Source organism: Pararge aegeria, chromosome 15 (genome assembly GCF_905163445.1).
Source record: "Pararge aegeria chromosome 15, ilParAegt1.1, whole genome shotgun sequence".
In the NCBI taxonomy this organism is placed as follows: domain Eukaryota; kingdom Metazoa; phylum Arthropoda; class Insecta; order Lepidoptera; family Nymphalidae; genus Pararge; species Pararge aegeria.
In genome coordinates this window covers 9,854,487-9,877,931 of record NC_053194.1, presented here as the reverse complement: position 1 = coordinate 9,877,931, position 23,445 = coordinate 9,854,487, and the positions used below count along the sequence as shown (strand labels likewise).

Sequence of the window (23,445 nt, the reverse complement as noted above, 5' to 3'; positions counted from 1 at the left end):
CTAAGACACACAGACAGAAGAGTAGCCTTTGTCACTTTTCAGGTCCTCAACTAAGCCTATCCAAAAAACCACGATTATCTTAAACGCGAATTGCGCGGATTTTGAAAACAATTGCGGAAAATTGTGTTACTATCCTGTTGAAGCTGTTTGCTTTTCCGAGATAAAAAGAAGCCTATGACTATGTTGTATGTCTCTGCCAAAATTTAGCGGATCATCCGTTGTGGCGTTAAAGTGAAACAAACATGCATCCATCCATCCATCCATTCTCACAAACTTTCGCATTTATAATATTAGTAGGGCGGTACGCATGCATTCGTTGTCCCTCTATTCCTTACGACTTGCTGTTATCAGTGAAGAGTTATGCCCTTTATCTCCGAGAATATTTATCATATCTTCCTTAAAATAACAGAATACATGCTTGATAGTATACACTTTCAAATAAAAAGAATTATTAAAATCATTAAAATTTTAACGGAGCTATGAAGCAAAATTGATAAAAACTTCCATCGCATTTCCCGAAGGAAACTTATTGTTTATCGGGATAAAAAGTCGCCTATATGTTGACCCGGAATGTCAGCTACCACTATACTAAATTGTATCTAAATCCGTTCAGTAGTTTTCACGGGATGCCCGGACAGTCAGATAGACAGACAGACAGACAGACAGACAGACGGACAGACGGACAGATAGACGGACAAAAATTAAATAAAATTTCTGTTTTGGACTCAGCATCGATTATAAAGCATCCCCCTGTCAAAATTTACAAAATATATTAAATGTACAGAAATCTTCCAGTTACGGTTACATTATAAGTATAGATGATATATCGGTTCTTGTATATATAATATATAAATATCACCCAATCGATTGAAATTAACCGGTTTTACGAACTTTAATTTTAGTTTCTCTTATTATTTCGGGATGTTATTTATATTATATGTTCGGGAAATCTGATGCGGCAGGACGTTTGAATGGTTATTAGTTATTCCATCCACAAGATGTTTCTTCAAATGTTTGCTTTTTCCTTGAAATTAGCTAAAAGTGTCGTCATATTATGGGTACCTAAGTAATTTTTATTCCTAAATTTAAGCATTTTCTATTTAAACATCTTGATTTGTAAGAATCGCCACAAATCTGTTTAAAAATTAACTATTTATACCATTTTTGTTCTTTGCAACGAAGTAGGACTCGCACGCATCAAGAACTAGGCTAGGCATCAAAGGGATTAACCAGTTAATTTCGGTTTAATAAACGTTATGGAATCGTTCTCTCAATTATAATGGTAACCTATAGCATTTCGTTTTGTTCAATCAGTTAACCGGTAAAACACAGAAAACTAAAATGAACCGGATACCAACCCAAATTTCCCGGTAAATTGAAACCGTTTCCAAGCCCTAGTTTTTATTTTATTTAGTTTCATTTTTGGACATCAAAAGTGTCCTAAAATAACAGTGATGTGTGACAGTATGGTGTAATGGTAAAAAATATTACATTTATAGAGTTTGTCACTACCGGACGAGGCAGTGAACGATAGATTTTTTGACCAAATAAAGCAAAGACAACACCGCGCCGTCAATCTTGCATTCTTATTCCTTATACATTATATCCTTATAAGTCCTTATTGTCCTTATTGTCGCATGCATGGTGCTCAAATTAGTACCATGCATGCGCCAAATCAAAAGGCTCTTGTTCAAACGTTATTATACGTCTTGTGATTGGCACAACGTTTGAAGCAAACAAGTGCTGGTTTGCACTTGACTCACTTTTCATGAGTTTTAACAACACTCAGATTAAAACACAAGTGATATTTATCTGAAATACCTACTTCTACAATTAAAACACAAGTGATATTTATCTGTAATACCTACTTCTACAATTTAAACGTATTTTCAAAACCAAGTGTGGCGCTAAAAAGTGTAAAATGTATTTCGTTCAAGGCAAGACTGATTTATTTTCGGACAGCAACGGATGCGCTAAACGGCGCTACATTGCTAACATGGCAGACGTATTAAGTATAATGTTTGTTACAGAAATTTTGAAAAGTGGCTAAATAATTAATCTCTTGATAACTTTATATATGGCAGATAATTTACATTAATTTTTACAAAGGTGCTTATAATTTTTATTTTATTAATTAGTTTTCAAGAAATTATTTAAATTATATCTGATCCATTGTGGGCGTGTGTGTTGTCAAATTCCTGATCGATACGGTACTAGCGTCCAGCCCGCTTCGCCGGGCTAGATTTTGCTTTATTTTATTTAAGCAATAAACTTACATCATTAAATTTTTAATAAAAGCTGTATTTGACAGTTCAAAAATAGGAGTGCTCCGATCGTCACCAAACTTTACAGGATTACTCGCCAGGCCAATCCGGAGATTCCCTGAAAGTTTCATTGAATTCGGTCCAGCCGTTTCGGAGCCTATACGGAACATACCCTCACACTTTCTCCTTTATATATATAGATCATTATAATCAGTCCTCGGAAACCGGAAATATTTTCATATGTGCATGTGCGATGGATTTCAGTCTTGTTAAGAGAATCAGACCGCGAAATAATACTCGTTATAGGAGCGTAAAAAGATTTCTGTATAAGGAATTCCATAAGTATTAGTTGGTCCTATGCACTTCTTTTATGATTTTTTTTTAATTCTAGACAAAACATTATCCCCTCTTCTAGGGCAGTCGGATAAAAATATCTTAGCGCCTGAAAACCAAAGTATTTTAACAATGTATGTAGACAGTGTTGACATACTATCGCTTTGAAATGTGATCGCTATTCTACTGATATAAAATAAAATAATCAGCCTCCAGTGGGCGATGAAGAGAAATAACCTTGACATATCTACATATATCACATAGAGAGGTCAATAGTAAACCCAACAACCAAAGTAGCGAAGCTATGTGGAATCGAAATTAAAGATTTCAAATAGTGTTTTCTGGGAATGATACAGCTTCGCTAGACCCCCTAGTAGTGCGAGACCTTTCTCGCGTGTCTTAATGTGAAAATTTTGGTAATAATACAGGCATTTTAAGAGACGAATTTTGGAAGAAGTTGTAATTTAAATACTCATGAACAAAAAATGAAAAGGAAGGTAGAAAATCAGCTCTACTGTGAAAAAAGTCCTTAACAAATTCAGCTTGATCATTTCGATCTCAAAGTATGTAGGCAACACAGTAGGTATGAAAAGTATAAAAACTTTTAAATTTTCACTGCATATTACTAACTAAATAAATAAATAAATAAATATTCTACAACGGTAGGAGGTGCACTTAATATTTATATTAGATCCTTCCTACCCAGTGCAGTAGTGAGTGCAATCACTCAGCACTATTGATAAATAAAATATTGGATGCTGCAGAATTTCACCGATATTATTTAGAAACTCTTGAATTTATTGAAAGCGCTTAAGTCAAAAGGTTAACCGAGTGTGTTATGTTGCATGGGTTTCAAAAGTAGTGGATTCTCGGTTAATTTAATCTTTTCTAAATTGGCCTAGATCTCATCCGGTCCAAATACTTATATATTTTAATATAACATTTATAACTACGGGTACAAAAAGTGAAATACGTGTTAAAGGATTTATTTATATAAATATCTACAAAGGGTTATATACAACAGACAAATTTATTTTATTTATTTCTCACAACATCCTTAACTCAAGAGATATCAGTAAGATTATAAACTCTTGGCACTAAGTACTATTACTATTTTCCTTGTATTTTTCCTATCGTGTTGTGTTGCAATTCAGTTTTTCTATTCTATTCTATTCTCTTATTTAGATTTGATAGCCTGTTTTTGAGACACGCAGGAGGGCGATGTGATACGGCGGGTTGCTGTATAATAGATACCGGAAGAGTTTGTATGGGAACTTGTATATACGAAGTCGCTGGTGACCATTAGTTGTTTTTATGACTAGAAAACTAAGCATGTTAAGCTACTGCTTTATAGTGTGAATACAGAAAGAAAACTGGATACAGTTCACAGTTCGTTACGGTCAAAGTGAGACTTGACACTATTACGGCGTGCCATTAGTGCGATGCACTATTTGACGTAAAGAGGTCGACAAGTGACCTCTTTTACTCGAAAACTGCATCGAGATTATAACATGTTATGACGACTGAAAGGAAAAGCCGCATATTGTTCAATGAATTTTAAATTGTGTTCGCTTCTTGGCCCTGATTCTCTTATGACACAGACATTGTAACTACGCGCGTGATCCATTTCGCGGCTATTTATTTATTTATGTATTAATTTAGAAAAACCAACAGTTAATACATTTTTTCATGTCCAAGTTATGAACGTTGTGAGCTAAGTGAATGTTCAGCTTATTACAGGTATTCACGACATTTACAAATAATTTCAACATTACATTTTAAATATAACTGCATTACAAAATAAATATCTAAAAATACTACTAATTAATAAGATTATAATGGTAAAAAATAAAAAAGAATTAAAATAAAATTAAAAAATAAAATTTTAAACATCATGATCCAAGTTTGTAATGACAGGTATGGTATGCACAGGGTGTTTATCTGTATATTATAAGTATTTATGTATATGATTTATAAAAATATTCATCAGTCATCTTAGTACACATAACACAAGCTACGCTTACTTTGGGGCTAGTTGGCGATGAGTGTATTGACATTTAAAAGAAAAAAAAAATAAAAAAAATAATAATAAATATTTGTTAACATAAGATATATTGGCAATATGGCTATAATATATATTGGCGACTCTTCTTACAAGAACTGCGAAATTGACGTTATATTTAAATGTACTAGAGAAATAAGGTTCTGATCTCAGAACGTTCTGATGTCTAGTTAGTAATAACCATTTATATCGATGATCCCAAAGTGGTCTTTATTGATCACCAGAGACCAGTAAGGGACGACCCCTTACTTTCAACGAAGGATAACTTAGGGGAATTCCAGAAACTATCAGGTCAATTTCACAAATTATTATTTTCCAAAATTCGTATAATATTATTTTCCACGTAACAAAACGTGGGAGTAACCGCGTTCAGTCATAGAAAGTACCTTCTAACATGCGTAAGCATTTCCATGAAAGCATACAATATTATAAGGGTTAGGTTCCCACATTGGTGACTGAACAAAAGGTACTAGACACTATTACCGTTAAATACTGACCCAATGAACAAATTAATTTCATGGCTTATAATATAACTTTGCTAATCACAAAAAGGATTCATCTAATTCGTTGAGTTTTATCCGAAAAGAAGATACATAGTTTTTATTAGCAAAGCCTTGAATTAATAAAACCTATTCTACTTGATCTACTATTTTTATCTCTCAGACCTTAGTTATTTATGCAGTGATTCAATTTGATATATTTCCGCTATTATTTTGTTTTTGCAGAAATTTCTTTAGCATTTCATTACATATTAGATGTTTACTGTATTGTGGAGATGAATTACTGCAATGTTTATATATATAGCTTACAAATAAATATCTATACTACAAGTACCTATTGATAAAGCCCAATAATAAGTAAGACAGGCCCTCGAAGAATTTAGAACATTTCCCCAAAGTTTACGAGTCTTGACATATTTTTATTTTATTGCTGCAAAAAAATTGTCTTCTAATTTGTAAATGGGATTTATTTTACGTATGGTTTTAGGATTTATTCCTTCTAGAATTTTTTGTAATACAGTGCACATGCTTCCAGAAAGTACCTCATTGAACAGATGAACAGTTAGGGAGCAGGACAAAGGGTATAAAATAAGCTTTGAAAGGCAGCTTAGAGGTAATTGACTTTAGGAGGATTTCATTTATATGGATAGATTGAATCCTGAGACGTTTGTAGAAAAAAACACAAAAAAGGTAGCAGTTTTCTCGCTTTAAAATGGAACTGCAAAAAGGATATGAGTCAGTTTTTTATTTCGTTTTGTTTCTTTTTGTCGCATTAATTCCACCTAAACCTTTTTCAAGCGACCGTGTCCAGATTTTGTCCAATAAAACGTGACAGAGCAAAGGTCTAAAAGTTGGATTAATGAGGATTTTTATCTACAATGAAAAATATACGTCCAAGCTGTGTTATCTCAGCATAACAGGTGTGGCAAACAATTGAAACAAACAACTTTATACAACCGAAATTTAAATGTTTAGTTTATTTCATGTTAGGAATTATAAGTACGTATCTCAATGCGTAGGAAATAAAAAAAATACTATTATAACATGTTATCTCGATCAAATATTTAGTATTTGATTATATTCCAAGACCTAAGTTACCTACAGACAACAAAAGTTAATCAAAAACGGTTTAATCATCATCGTAAAAAAATGACATCATTCAGTAAATCTGAGGAGCAAACCAACAGACCAATATCATTATCATCATCATATCGACCCATTACCGGGCCACTACAAGACACGGGTTGCCTCCCACAATAGCAAGGGGTTAAGGCCGTAGTCCTCCACGCTGGCCCAGTGCGGATTGGTGGACTCCACATTCCTTTTAGAATATTATGTAGAACTCTCGGGCATGAATGTTTTTCCTTCACAGTCGAAGTAAGTCATATTTTTAATTAGTTAAAATGCACATAACTTAGAAAGGTTAGAGGCGTGCTGGGGAAGTCGAGTTCTTACCCACTGTGCTATCACAGCTTCTACGCACAGACCAATATACGCACTTTCAAATATAAGTAGGGATTATTAGGAGAATAATAATATAAAAACGTTGGAATACGACACCAGAACTTAACAAGGAAAAATAAATACTACAATGAAATCGGAAGATTTATATGGGCCAATTTGTTGCTATTTGAAAATATATTCATGCTCGCCACTGAATCTGATTTGCTGATCACCGAAATTTGATTTACACAGGTCGTTCGCTGGAAATGATGATACATTATTTCATATTGACATTGCATCCTACAGTGATAACTAACAATGGTATATGTAAAGTTTGACGGCAGTTTGGCGCAGTGGGCAGCGACCCTGCTTTTTGAGTCCAAGGCCACGGGTTCGATTCCCACTACTGGAAAATGTTTCTGCGAAGAACGTGAATGTTTTTCAGTGGTTGGGTGTTTATCTTTATTTATATTATGTTATTCACAAATATATTCATCAGTCATCTTAGTATCCATAACACAAGCTTACTTCGATCTAACTACAAGCGTAGTTTGATCGAAGTTTGGGGCTAGGTGGCGATTTGTGATTTGTGTCGTAGTATATTAATTTATATATTTTATTTTAATTATCCGCCCTTTGCTAGACAACAAACTGTTAAATTATTGTACCCATTATCGAATGGAGTAATGTGAAAATAGTGTTCGTCTCATTCAAGTTATTACAAAATTATACCTAATAACTTATAATATTTCATTTAACTTTTTTTGTTAAATTTATTTTTTATATAATTTGGTTATTTTTGAAGTGTAAAAAGTCCTTCATTTTCATATCACATATATCACATTTTATTAACGGTTTCATTTTTCTTTGAGTGCATTTAAACTATATTTGCCGTTCCAAAGTAGGCTATGTGACCTACATACTACATCTGGGACTTTATACAATGAACTTTTTTTAATAAAAAACCTAGTGAGCGTATTCAGAGTTCGGAGAAAAACAGATTAAATATAACGATCACCAATAAATACACCATGATAACCTAAGCTACACAAAAATATATCCGAATATGCAAAATCAGATAATGATAAACAAAATTAGAAAAGTATCACCAAATTATCAATTTGACAAAGTAAGTATTGTACTCGTCAAAGGCGGGTTAGACCACAAATATCCATTTAAAGTTTAATTAAAATGTGGTTATAATTTCGGTGGTCATTTACTATTTTTAGGGTTACACATACACAGTAAGATATAAAGGCTAATTAACATGTTTTCCATTGTTTTCTACGCCTTCGCCAAATAAACAACATTATCGAATATTATCTACTTTTGACAAAGAAAATGTTTCTCTATCCGGAGTGGGCATCGTGTTCGTTTTATTCGAACATGGCGAAAAATAAAATAAATCTGTAAACTTTCCTCCGCCAATGTCTGAGATACGCGATAAGAATATGAATACTGTTGACCGACTTTCAAAAAAGGAACTGGTTTTTAATATGACCGATCCATATGTGAAGTGGATAGGTAAGTATCTAATTAGTTATTTTATTTTTTTGCGTCTGAGTCACTTTTCTTTGTGTTGTAGGCTTGTACTTTGTATCATATAATAATTGATATATATATTTATTTTTAATTTGGTAACTGCTCTGCTCTTGTGTACAACCTAACCCTTAAGTCTGTGTTTTTGTTTTTTTCCCTTTCCTTTGTCGGTTTGCCTGGCAGAGATCGCTTTTTAGCTATAAGGCCGCCCATTGTACCTGTGTTTTATTGTGTTGTTTTTGTATATAATTTTATTTCTGTTAGGTGTTCAATAAAGTGTATTTTCATTTTCATTTCGTAAGTATGTCGTTACATAGTTGTTAGTAGCAGAGATCTTTAAAACAGAGCTCGCCTGGAAAGTACGGATTATTTCTGCCGCAAAGCAGGATTGTTGCAATACTATGTTCGAGTTTGAAGGGCATGATTGCCGGTGACCCTACGCTTCAGGTTAATGGAAACAGAGCGACACTTGGCAGGGCGTGTTGCTTGCATGCCCTGCGAAGTGTTGTCCGGTTCATTCGCTGTTTTATTACAATAAAAAGAAACTACGACTTACAATTAATTCAAACTGATGTGTCTCTGCGTGCTGCCAAAATAAATGCCGCTTATTCAGCTCAATACTTCGTTAGTTGTTAACGAATCCGGATCATAACACGCGTATTGATATTGGATACAAGCAGGCGTTACTTTGCGGAAATCCATAATATATTATGAAAATTAAGCTTAATTTGCTATGTTCCGCGAACAATAGGAGAATCTGTATGGTGTAAATTATAATCATCGGCAATGTTCCCTCAACATAGAGGGTACATTGCCGAAGATCTGTTTGGTGTGGAGTATACGGATTGAAGAAATTATAAATTACACCATACAGATTATTTTGCTGTTCGCGATTTATAGCAAATTAAGCTTAATTTTCATAACGCGTATTGATCTTAACTCATTTAATACAAAAGTATTTAATAATTTTCTATCTCCAGTTGGGTAGCAAAAATTCTGCGCAGAAGTCTATATAACTAAGTTCTAAAACTTAATTTTATGGTATAACGGTTGGCCACACGTAATAGTTATAAACCCCTGGATAGAATAGGAATAAAATAGGCGATTAATACTGCTTTCAACGATTTCGATATCTTTCCTTCCTGCAGTAGCGATTATGACCTCGTGAATCGCGGTAAGTTACCACTATTTGAATTTTGAACTGCTTCGTAAAATATGTTTTTTTTTTGTAAAGTCACTTTTACGAATTCTATTAATTATTTGATACATATTAAAAAAATTGCCTTTAACTATTTTGCATCTATTATTATAGTGGACGGAATGCGTATCGTACATATAGTATTGTTCTTGCCGGCTTCTTCTCGGTAGATTCTGCCTTCCGAACCGGTGGTAGAGTCACTACACACGGACAGACTTGACGTTTCAAAAGTGCTTGTATTAGGCCTACTTGAAATAAATGAATTTTGAATTTTGATTTTTTTTTTTAATTTCACTTAACGCACAAGTCCCAAGGGGTGGTGGAAGTGGAGTGGAGTGAAGTGGAGTGGAAGTGTAAAAATGTCTCTACAGCTAGTTTATTGTAAATAATGACTACTTTAATATAATTTTATAGAATCTCTACGTTTTATCGATAAATCCAACTGATGTAGATCTCTAATTTTAGTGATAAATGCTTCGTTATAAATAACTTTTCTGGTTTATGATGCCACTTCTTTGGTACCTACTGAATAAATAAATAAAGTACGTACAAAGATAGTTGTCTGAATCGCACCGTATCTGGCTTTTGAAATACTAAATTTGGCCAATTAGCCTTACTATATCATACTACTGCATAATATGGGTGCACGGCATAAAATTTTAAAGACCTGCTACAGAGACTTGAAGCTACCTAATACTGAAGTCCTTTTTAAGAAGCAGAAAAGAACCATCATGGTGATCGCGTTTAGTACCTAGGCCATATATTACGTCATAGCGGCATACGGCCATAGCTACAAACTACCATGATCTAAAAGAGAGATCAAAGAGAACCCCTCTTGTTCGCGCAATCTTGGGAGAACGCGAAAAAAATCCTAGCTACGAAATATAAGGAAGTAGCTCGGAATCAAGACGGTTAGAGAACTATTCCGCTTAGCCACGGACCTTTGATAATGGAGAAGGATTTAAAGAAAAATGGCCAGTTGAATAAAAAATTAAATGTATTGATGCATACAAAACTTTGAGTTAAATATCATTAACTACTACTTCGTACAGAGGATGAGTATGTCAAATTCTATATTGAGTATTATAAATTATTTTGATATTTTTCTCTGAAATACTTGTACGTCGTCTTTCTTATTATTGCTAACAGTAGAGGCTTATGTGCTTACGCAGTTCAATGATACTCTATATAAATGAAAGCGAGCGGTTAAGTCGGAGAGCAAAATCTCAGATAGTTTGTGCTTTATAGTTTATATATGAATTCTGAAGACCCTTTACAAATAATACTAGAATCTGGATCTATCTAAAACAGGTCACAATTAGAAGTATTTTTTTATTTTTACATTTTACACAAAAACGACGAGATGTTATAGGTTTGACGTGTCTGTGTGTGTGAGTGTGTGTAGAGGTGCGTGTGACAGGTGTGTATGTCTGTGGCATTGTATTTCCCGAACAGATAAACCGATTTGATTTGGTTTTTTATTTGAAAGGTGATTTCGTCGAGAGTGTTCTTAGCTATGTTTGATGAAAATCGGAACAAAATGGCGGATTACACATTTTTTCACAACATATGGGTATCAAAAAAAAGGGCTTGAATAGTAAAATAATTTACACTATATTAAAATGTATTCATCCTATTGTAGGAAATTATAATACAACAGTTTGTCACTCTTTTTCAAATCATTGATAACGTATCCTGTATCATTTGAGTTTATGAAAAATCTATCGATTTTTTTTTAAATCCCATCTAACTAATAATATAAAAGTGAAAGTTTGGAGGTTCAGATGTCTCTTACCTACTCCTTCACTTAACGGTTTTTGAAATGACTGGTTTTACGTACTGAAATAAGACACGCTAGATTATAAAAAAATATATATTAAAGTCTCCGCAGGAATAAAGTCCATCTGTCTGTCTGTCTGTCTGTAAATCTGTCTAATGAACCGTGATAGTTAGACAGATGAAATTTTTATAGTTGATTAATTTCTGTTTCGCTATAACAACAAATACTAAAAAACAGAATAAAATACATATTTAATGAGGCTCCCATACAAGAAACCTGATATTATGTTAGTTTTTGCTCGATATTGATGATTGCAATGTATAGGCGCTTGAAATATTCACAGAATGTTTATTTTATTTTATTTTATTTATTAAGGCCCAAACAGTATTCAGTATACTTAAAATTAGTACAAAGAAAATAACAAAGAAAATTAAGTAGCCGCTAATAAATCTAACGAATACATTAAAATTGACAGCAAACTTATAACTTAATTATGAAACTTAAGAATATGGGCTCGAGAGAAAAAAACACATATTATTAACAGATAATATAAATAAGGGAAGACCCTCATTAACAATATCCATCAAAGTGGATATGTGAAAACATAAGTAGTACTTTTACGTAGAACAATTAGAAGTTAGAATTTAGAATAAAGATGTTTTTTTAACTGAGCAAGAGTAAGATAAATAAAGATAAATAAAATAAAATAAAGATAAATAAGATAAATCTAAATCCGAGAATTTATTATTATAGCTTTGAGTAGCTCTATAAATATAACTATTAAGAGCGTATTTTGATCCGACTAAGGGCAAATAAAATGGAGGGGATTTTCGCCTAGATATAATATTTTATGGACAAACAAAACCAATTCTACTAAGTAGTTTTGGAGTGTCAATTTCATTCCTTAAAATTTTAAACAAAAAAACAATATTACGAACCTGTCGACGAGCCTGGAGGGGTTTCAGACAGTCTGAAGTAAATGGATTCTGCCTGGATCCCGAAAAACGATACCTCAAGTGCTTAGACAATTTGTTTTGCCAGTTATCTAACATATTAATATAAATATTGTATCTCGGATTCCAAACAAAAGAGCAATATTCCAATAATGGTCTAACCAAAGAATTGAAAAGAAGTATAAGAATACCTATTATAGTTTTCAAATTCTCTTCCAACTCTCATGACAAAACCTAATAGACGGTAAGCCCTTGAAACAGTATCCTCAATATGGGTCTTAAATGTTAATTTAGAGTCAAGTGTAACCCCTAAATCTCTTATAAAATGTACTCTTTCTACTATATATTATTAAGATAATAATTCCTTGTGATTAAATTCTTATTTTTACGTGAAAATGAAATAACGTTACATTTTCTTACATTTAGCTGTAAACGATTCAGGTGACAATTTGCACACAATTTATCAAGATCTTATTGTAGGTTTAGTTTTATATTCACATTAAAATCCTTCCAGACATGTTTTTTTTCGGTTTTTATAGGTGGCAAAGCAAAGTTCCGTATCGGTGGTACGGAAGTTTGCTTGCACGAGTCTGACTAGCACTTGGCCGGTTTTTTTTTTGTATTATACTGATTTTTTTCCCTCCGAAACTGCTTTGAATGAATTTGAATGAATTCCTAGTCACGATCTAGAGCTAGAACTTAAATATATTATGAACTAGCTGTTTTAACTATAATTAGTTTTCTCGGATTAAAAAATATCCTAGATTAAAAATCCTTATAAATATCTTATCCAAAACGCAAGGTTTCTTCACGCAATATTTACATTTTGCTACATTTTCCTATATCTCCGAGCCAAACATAGGTAACAAGCATATAAACAAACAGACACACTTTGGAATTCATGATATTTATTTAGATGTGTGTTCATCGTATACTATGTTTGTATTTGACGGCCGATTGGCGCAGTGGGCAGCGACCCTGCTTTCTGAGCCAAGGCCGTGGGTTCGATTCCCACAACTGGACAATATTTGTGTGATGAACATGAATGTTTTCAGTCTGGATGTTTATCTATATATAATAATTATTTATGTATATTATTCATATTATAATTATTCATCAGTCATTTTAGTACCCATAACACAAGCTATGCTTACTTTGGGGCTAGATGGCGATTTGTGTATTGTCGTAGTATATTTATTATTATTATTTATTTACTATTATGTGTGTCCATTGCTATATTATTTTTGTTAGTAGAAGGAGTATAGTAATGCAAGGATAAAGAAGGCATACTCAAATGAAGGTATATTTGCCTTCGTAAAAAGAAAACCATATTACGTCACGTTATGCTACCCGATAAGACCGTAATAGAAAAACCGTTAAACACATACAAAGCCGAAAAGGGATGTAGCCACGGACAAGCAATGGTTTTATCATCGCACCCTTGAAACGAACCTTCAACAGAGATAAATTAAATCAAATACTTCTCTTCAAGGGATTCGAGTTTAACTTTGTAGGATAAATTAAGGATCGTGCCGAACTCTGCATCCAAAAAAAAGTCGTAAACATATTGGTAATTCGTTATTTGCTCATGTTTATTCATACATCATTATTAACTTTTTACGATCTTGGTTTATAGAAAATTTATTTCGTCGTTAGCTGAAAATGCTTGGTTTTCAGCCATAAAATAAAATCCAATTATCAATCTCCAAATCAGAAGAACCATTTACATTCATGCAAATCAATTTGGTTATGTTTGAAGTTCCATACGATACATTAAATATAATTTTACCTTAATTGTCATTTTCTAAACACGCGAAAAAGCAATATATACGTAGCCTTTTGACTTCCATCCGTGATTAATGCTTTAATAACGGCTACATGGAAATTTTATTGGAGTACTTTTATTAATTTCAAGTAAAATACGTCTAACTGCCGAAGAAGTAATATTATGTATTTTGGTTACTTTAGCCGTCTTCTATCAGTAACACTTTTTTCATTCTTAGCCTTATTATTAATGATTAACTGCAACAAATATCCTTCAGTATTCACAGGTAGCTTTCCTATACATAGGATACTAGTTCTTCCACGGGGTTCCATCTAGTTTTAAATCTAGGTTAGGTTAGTTTTTATTTTTATTTATTTTTAGTTAGGTTAATAACATGGTGGTGCACGACCACCATGTTATTTAATAACGAACGCAAATCCAATAGAACAATATAATATAATATATTCGTATTCAAAGACACATTTTTTACTTTGTGAAACAAAAGTTATTTTATTGATACATAATATTTTGTTATTAATAGTTGCAACATTGTAAAGACCACGTGTGGTCACGAACTTTGTTTTATATGTAAATATGTTACAAATCAAATGTAAACCATATACACATAGCTATTTCTTAACCAAAGTTACATATAATACAACTCAAGTTCAATTTGGACTTATCTTTAGTCGTTTTACTAATTAAGTGCAAGCAGCTTGTAACAAACAGTTCATAATATAAAAATAGATTTTATGCATAATATATAACAAAGGAACTGCCAAGAAGTCGAGACGTAGAGAACTAATTTTGTCGTCATCTAGGAATCAGAACCTTCCCGCTTTAGAACTCGACACTGGCAATATCCGGATATTAAAACCGCAGCACACGTGCAACGGTAATCATTTGAAAGCCTTCGTGTAATTTTGCGACTACATTAAACTTAGCCGGTTGAAAGTTTGATAGAGAATAAGAGAATAAGTTTGATATGAGACTGGGGAGCTGTGCTACTTAGATCGCTACGTTCTACGCTATTTTTTTAAAATTAATCCCAAGATTAGACGCAAGTTGAAAGTACTCGTGGCCAACAGTTGTGATTATTGAGGTTACGATTATAGAGATTTTACTGTGCTCTATTGCGTATGTTGCTTTTGTAAATGTAGAATACGTATGTTGCATGTGCTTATTAAATAAATAATAGCCCTCGGGGAAATTTAACAATACAAAGTAGAGTACGACCCCGCTGAGATTCACTTACGTCGCGTCGTCAGGCTTTGAAGGGCCAGCTCCGCACAATATTAGGTTTCGGTTTTTATTGTCAGTGCCAAGTGAGGTCATAGAGTGTTTGCTTTATAACTTCTGACTTAATAATCAATGCTCTGTGAGAGCTGAAGTGAGAGTGGTGATTACTCAGTCGTTAGGTTTTCGGCGTCACAATACCCCAGCACCTCTAACTTTTCGGAGAAATATGCGTTTTTTTTTAAATTTCAGCAATTAAAATATCACTTGCTTTAACGGTAAGTGAAGTAATAAAAAGAGAGGAAACCTGCATACCTGAGTTCTCCGTTACGTTTTCAAAAGCGTATGAGGCAGACCAATTCACACTTGGCCAGCTTGACAACGGCCTAAGCTCTTCTCTGAGAGGAATCCCGTCCCTCTAGTGGGCCGGTAATGGGTTAATCTGTGGCCCTGTTTAGAAATTTCATAAGCGTATGTCCCCCTATTTCATAGTTTGCTAGCCCTTTTCAATATTTCTTTATTACTTTTAACAAATATTCATAATATGATTTGTGAATGTATATTCCGAGTTCCTTCATTTCAAAGTTATAGGTGCTGACAGACGGGCAATCATACGGATGGACAAACAGACGTTCTGATAGAGTAAATGCCAATTTCTCCCAGTAAATTGTAAGTCCTCGCTTCGACCATTCCGTAAATTTAGGTATCGGGCACATCGTAACCTAATATTATTTATCAACAGGATTAGCGACGAAAATAAATCATTGTTTTCAAACGAAGTTTCTATCGTATTACAAAAGAATGATATGTATTTACTTATTTAGCACTGAAAACGTGAAATGTAAACAAAATTCCTTTGATCTAGTGGCTAGCAAATTAGCTAATAATCAGGTCATCCCTTCGTTATTTTCTCACATAAAGTGTGATCCGAGCTTGTCATCTTCAAATTTCAAGACAGTGCAGTTGTTTGAGTTTTAGCATACTTATAGAGACCGACTACTAGTCCTGACATCAGCCATCCTTGGAAATTTATTTAGTTATTTATTTATTTAGCAACGCACCCCGTTAAGTCATAACAGTTGCCCAATTCCTCTCCCCGAGGCTATTAAAAGAATTTAACAATAAGTAATAATTACAAAAAATTAAATTAAATTTAAACATAAAAATAAGCTATATAAAATAGATAATTAAAAAAAACAATAATAATAACAATAACCAACAATTCAACAATAATAAAAACAAAACATTCAAACATACAATTATTATCTTAGATCACCTACTCCCTAATAACATTTTAACTTGTTTTTGGAGCTGAAGCGTTTCTGAAATGTTTCTGTTGGTTGAATAACTCCGCCTTTCGGTTTCACAGGGTTGGCTTGTGATCCCCATTTAATCGCAGGATAAGTATTTAATTTAAAGTGGTTTTTTAATCACAATATCGATGGTTAGTGGGGTGGGCCTTAAGTTTTTATGCATTATGCTTTAAATTTAAGAGCATCGCAATGACCAGAAAGGTGCACTTAGCCTCGGGCCTTAGCCTATTACATTAATATCGCTAAAATGCTGAAAAATATTTAATATTTTTCAGCGACTCACGAATTCACATTAGAGCAGCATCACGAGAGTTTTAGTTATAAATAACATTTGAGAAAGAAGTATTGATTAAAATAATAGTTATTCCGATATAGGAGACTAAACCAACTTATTAGGTTAAATAAACTTTGAGTTGAATTTCAATTGTGTAGTTTAGAAACGGTTAGAACGTTTATAAACTGTCCTAGGTTTCTCGAGCAGAAAAGTATAGCAATCACGATACCTCTGGGAATCTGTTGGAATCAAATGCACTGTATCCAATCTATTTTAGAAATGTGTTTGAGGACAACGTGACCCGGTTGCATAGATAGGTACACAAAAAGATTGGATTGATCAAGCAATGTTGACCTAAGTCGACAAGCAGCAAACTCGAGCGTGTTCTGCTATAAAATTCCTTTTCTGTCTAACAGGAAAACAATCCCTTGGTACAACGTAGTCAGTATTTCAACAATATGGCATTTTTTTTCGACTTTTCGCTAATGTGATATGAAGCATAAAAACCTTAAGACCAACTTTGAACTTTCGTTTCAAGCTATGAACGAATAATTAGCTGCCTTACATTCGCTACAAGCTGGACTCAATGTTCAGTTAATACGTAGGCCCAAAACGCTATCTAAAAGTTTATTTGAAACTTATTTGAATATATAGCACCAGTATCTAGCATTTTTAAAATCAACTCTAACTTTTCAATTAGAGTACGACCCTTACTCGATTGAATAATAAAAACCCTGTTCAAAACGCTGCAAAGGCTATGGAAACGTAGAAACATTTTTATGAGCGATACGGAATAGGTACAGCAACTGACAATAATACGGAATGGATCACTTCCTACGCATACCCATACACTGTTATCCTCATGCTTCCTTCCATATGAAATATACCAATCGTGAAAATACAAGTACTATTCAAAGTGATGCGATAACGTAGATACTTTTTTATCACCGATACGGGAAAAGAAACCGTCAAAGATGTAGAATTGATTGCTACACCGTCACATGATACTCACTGAGTTAGACTCTTGCTTTGATATGATACTTGCCGAGTGTCAATCAACATTTTAATAAACTGTAGTATTGTATTCTAAAAGTAATATTGAAAAATACGAATACAGGACACGACAACCGACACCATAATGGAATTTATTACTTCATAGGCGCAACCACTATAGAATTTTCTTGTTTCCAAAAAATCCACAATGATTGGCAATCAAACATTTAAATAATTTTAATTTATAATGATCCTAAAATGTACCTTATTCCCGATAAATCCTTTTACTTTAACTCAAAACAATTCGATGCATGCAACTAGAAATCGAAATGTTTTTAGAAGAAGACACTAGCAAATTAAATAGTGATTTCAACAAATAGTACCAGTCCAGCGACGCTATCACTTGACACCACAATATTGGTAAGTGTCTACAACCGCGGTTTTGTGTGGAGATATTTAGTGTTTGTAAAGTTTTCGTAGCGCTTCTACACAGTCGTTCTACTGGATTTACATTCAATTATATCTGTTGGTAAAATGACGCCACCACCAAGCATACATTCTGGAACGGATAATTAAATAATATCCTTTATCCAATTCACATATAATTTAATATCTACATAACATTGTTTAAATATCCTTAGGCAATCCGTGGGAGAATTGCTAGAGGTCCAGCTTGTTACTTTGTGACAACGGTATCCGATTTTTGAATGTATTTTATTTGTCACCAAAAGTGATGAAATCGTATTTTCTTTTACAAATTATATTCTAAATAAATAAATTCTTTACTAAATGGCTTAGTCCATCAATAAGGATTTCTTAAGTAAACTTACGCCATCTATTTATAACTACCGCCTGCGCATTTTCTACATATTCTGTACTTGTTAAAATAAAACAAATAAAATCAAAAAAGCATTTCGCCCAATTTATTGAATGATTAACTACTTAAATGTATCAAAAGTTTGGTTTTTACTTTTCTAAGGCCTACATTTTAATCTACATGATCATACAAACACGAATCATTAATTTATTTTTCGTGCTTCTTAGGAATTAATTATGCCTAGACTAATTAGCAGCTTGATATGTTTTATTTATTACTTGTAATTGTAACTACCACCACTATAGTCGTAAAAATGTAATAGGCCCGTTTTGACATTTGTCATCGCGACGTAACTAGTTATGGAACCATAAGACTCTGTGCTCGATACTCACGATAAATCAATTCAAGTTTGTATCAGTACTTGATTGATATTATTATGTATTGTAAAGTGTTCGTTCGTTCAAAGTATTCCTTTAACTTCACAACCAATACGCGTGACTGGCTGTTGATTATACATCCACTTTCAACATGTTGAAACAGAGTTAGTACCTACTATATAACAACAAACACAAAAATCGAGTCAAATCACTATGTTTAAATTAATGTCCAAAATAGAAGAGCCATAGTTAACGTAATAGTAAACAATATATATCAAACTTTAACGAGCGCACAGTCAACTTTACAAGATGAGGAACGAAAAACTGCGCAGTGCGCGCGGGGACGCTTCAGTCATGTGCCGCTTGGTCAGATACATCAACTCAGACTCATTATTTAGAACCCATTTTGAGATCCAAGCTCATTCTTTGCAGTAAAGATAACTACACAATATTTAATTTCGATATTCAGTAAAAAAATGGTTACAGCTCTAGTATAAAAAAAAAAAAGACTGAGAACGTAACTGTTTTCGGAACGATTCGCAACAATTATAAAATGCATGCTACTATGAAGTAAGCGCAAAAAGAATACTCGCGATATATTCTTTCATATTATTTAACGTCCCAAAAAAATTTACGTATTTTTTAAAACACTGTATGTAATTGATTTTTATTTTATTGTTTCTTTCAGTTTCGTTCCAAGTTACATTCTATGGTCTTGCACAAATGTCAAAACGGGCCTATTACATTTTTACGACTATAGTATTAACTAACTTGTAATAAATCCCATCCGATAGAGATTTCTTGCTATATTTGCAAAGATTGCCTTACTGGTAAGATAAATAACTTAAAATTGTCTGATCTGATTATGTCTAAAATATTATTGGTAGTAAAATTATTGCTTGAACTTACAGAGTGAGCCTCTATGTGACATGGCATATTTAATGTACACAATACAAAAATGTAAATACTAGTTCACAATTGGAATTGCAATTTCATATGCAGAACTCGTATTTACTGCTAATCGGAACATTTCCATTTTACAATCGGCGACAGTTTTCTCCCCAAAACTGTTTAGGTATATAGATGTACACGACTGGTGATAGTTTTTTTTTTCTATTTCGATTGCCTAGCATTAAGTACTGCTCAAAAAACCGAATGATTTAATAAATCAATCAGTTGTATGTAAATTTTATTAAACATTTTCAGAAATAAGCATGGGGTCACTCTTGATCTGGCACAGATTGCCGGCTCTTCTCGGTGGAATCTGCCTTCCAAACCAATGGTAGGTAGATTCACTACAAACAGATTGACTCGACGTTTCAAATGTATTAACTAGGCCTACTTGAAATAAATGAATTATGAATGAATTTTGAATTCTGTTCTCGAGCTTGATTACAAAAAGCTTTACTACTTACTACTAGATCTTCGTTCCGGTTCTGTGACCTTTGTCTGACTCAGTTAAGTTTTTTACGCAAGCTCTAATATATGCTCAGGACAACTAAAGTCTTAGCCCGAAACCGGATTGCCTCCGCCCAGCCTCATGTATTTTTATTTAAAATGACTGTAAATTCTCACGTTACTAAATAATTGTATAAATTCAGACCTGCAGATCTGCAGACGTGTAGAAAATTTGAAATTAATTAATAAGTATTTATTCAAAAGTTTAAAATCAATGGTTTTATTTGTCAAACTTGTTATTGTATTCGTCATCAAAAACTTTTCTTTAGGTGCCTCTCACGTAAAGAAGAAGAAGTTTTCGTGGGGTTCACAGAAGACAAAGAAGTTGAGTCAGCCTATTTTCATGATGACATTAAAAAATTTGTACAAAAAGTTTTATGTCATAATTGAATGACTTAATACGTGAACTTGGCTATAAAAATGAATGATTAAATGTAGGTAAATATTAACGCTCAATAAGCAACCTTACAAACCTTAAATGTACAAATTTGCCTAAAACTTGGCAACTGACTCTTAAAAGGTATATTATTGCTACTCTTGTATCACTCATTTGTACACCACAACAAGTTAAGGATATATTATTATCTATACAAGAAAAAAAGAAGTATATACAAGAAGTAAAATACAAAAGACTGCTTTATCGCTGAGCAGCGATCTCTTGAATTTCAAATAATGATTATACTTAGCCGCTAGTTTGTACGTCTAGGTAACGAGATGGTTTGTAGCCAAAGCGTATGGAGATAATTTAAAACAAAAATTCTATAGTAACTCATATGTACCTAAGAAAGCCTATTATAATTAACTGCTGTTTAACAATGTAAACTGTTGTTAAACCCCAACATATATATACCAAAGATTCTCTCCGGAACGATTGGTTAATGCAAAATTTATTATTTATTAAGTTTTATATTCCGTATAATTTTCATACATTAATAATAAATTCCTGCTGATCTATTCATTAGTATCAATAGTACTATAAAATAGTATTAATAATAGTACTACTAATTATTTATTTCATTTTAGATAAGCGTGCAGGATAATTCTAATTTTTGAACAGCAGTTATTTTCAACTAAAATATTGCCTGAAACTAAAACATAAGTAACACAGTGAATACAAGTAGATTTTGAAGTAACTAAGTATATTTTTTTTTATTTGCACTCACCCAGTCACTACAAAAGTTATCTGATTGTTCTTCAATTACATAAACATCTTCTTCAAGCACATTAAGTTTTCAAAATTACCTTATTATCAGTACGTTGAAAATTATGAACTATTACAGGTTTTAAACACTAATTTCCACTTCATATAAAATCCTACCATGCTAACTTTAAATGTCACTACAAATCACTAAAAATGTTTATTAATATAAACTTCAGTTCTCCGTTCACTTTATTTTGATATTTGAATTTCGCGGTTACATCGGCATACCAAAACCGGGATTACATCTCTAGAGTTAGCCAGGAGCGCTTTCCGGCGAATCTCCGTACAAACTGGTTCAAAAGTGTGGTAGACTTTATTACGCATGCGCCCTACGATTTACGTCACATAATTTCTTAGAAGCTCGTAAAGTTGCATTAGAAAGTTTTTAATACATGATATAACGTTAAAAAAAAATACTATTAAAAATTATTAAATATTTAACAACCCTTTCACAATCTTATCTAAATCACATAATTTTTCTTCACTTTCAAAAATAAACTTTAAATCTACCCATTACATAAATAATGTGAGAAATGGTTCTTGAAGATTGTAAGATAAAAGCAACGACCATAAAAGAATTGTGAGCTTGTTAACATTAAGTTGTTTTAGAGTACATAACAGTGCTTATAATATACATTTTTAAATATTAGTACCCTTATAAGTGACTACTTTGCGAACAACCACTGTAAAATTAGCACAAAACTCACAGTTGCGTTCAAAATTCGGCTTGTAGTATTTTAACAAATAGTTTTCTGGCCTCGATGTTTTATTAGGAATAACATATTTAAAAATTACTTGTTGTGAAAATATCAACGACGTGATGTCGAAATTGAAACGTCTGACCAATACCCAACAACGCATTGTCAAAATATACTGACAGCTGACTAGACACTAGGGCGTTATCCTGTCTTCTGCGTACTAATTTTTAGTATACTAATTTCCAGATTGTGGTAGCCTACTCACCATACAACAAAAATACACGTTATATACAAGTTATATTATATGGATGTGACCGGTCACCACCGGAAACGGTCAGAAAAGTTACACAGTTGTGTGGCTATATCGAATTGATTGGATGGTGTGCGGTCGCGACCTAACATGATGGGTGTCTGTTAATTAATTGTGCATACAAAACACTAAAGTTAGATTTCAATCAACTTTATTTACGTGACAGATTCTCGTTTTTATCAGGAAAATAAACCCTTAAAAAAATAAATTCATTTACCAGAAAAACTTATGACACAGGTAAATCCCCAGTTACTTAAAATCAAGTACTATTAATAAAAATAAAAATATTTATAAACAAAAATAACGTACGTATTAAAATAATACTAAATTAAATCTAAAACTTTTTCGATACCACCGTAAAGAGACATAGTAAAGCAAAAATGCAAGCAGTGCAACTTTAAATACCCTAACTAATTATGCCAAAAAACCCCTATTGAAAATGTTATTTCTAAAAGTTCAATGTAAAATTATAATTAAAATTTTTTAGAATATTGATTCATTAAGTATGAGTTTTACTAAAATCCACAACTTATGGATGAAATGGTGGTTGGAAGACTTTGTAAGAGTTCCATAAATGAAATTAATTTAATTTTTCTTTTAAGTTAAAAATGAAAATCTATTATGTTTAGATTAATAGATCTTAAAAACATCCTTAAAGATACCCAGTAATAAATAGGGGATGAAACTTTGGATGTAACATTTCGCTTCTAATTAATAGTTAGGAAGCGGTGATAGCCCTGTGGCTGTGGTTAGGACGTCGGCTTCACTTTCGGGGGGGCTGTGTCTGACTCCCAGCTTCTTAATTTTCGAAGTTATGTCCGTTTCAAATAATTAAAATATTACTTGCGTGAACGGTGGAGGGAAACATTGTGAGAAAACCTGTATGCCTGAGAGTTCTCCGTTCTGTTCTCAAAGGCTAGAAGTCCTCTAA

General features: G+C 32.8%; 1 protein-coding gene across 1 annotated transcript in view; it reads right to left on the bottom strand.

Annotated features, from left to right (window-relative positions):
* LOC120629898 (alkaline phosphatase-like) overlaps nucleotides 1-21,506 on the bottom strand; it is a 121,568-nt gene extending 100,062 nt beyond the window's left edge. The window contains exon 1 of the mRNA XM_039898975.1: nucleotides 21,469-21,506. The gene's annotated coding sequence lies outside the window, so the exon portion shown is untranslated. The remainder of the gene's footprint in view (nucleotides 1-21,468) is intronic.
* Between the last annotated feature and the right edge of the window lie 1,939 nt (nucleotides 21,507-23,445).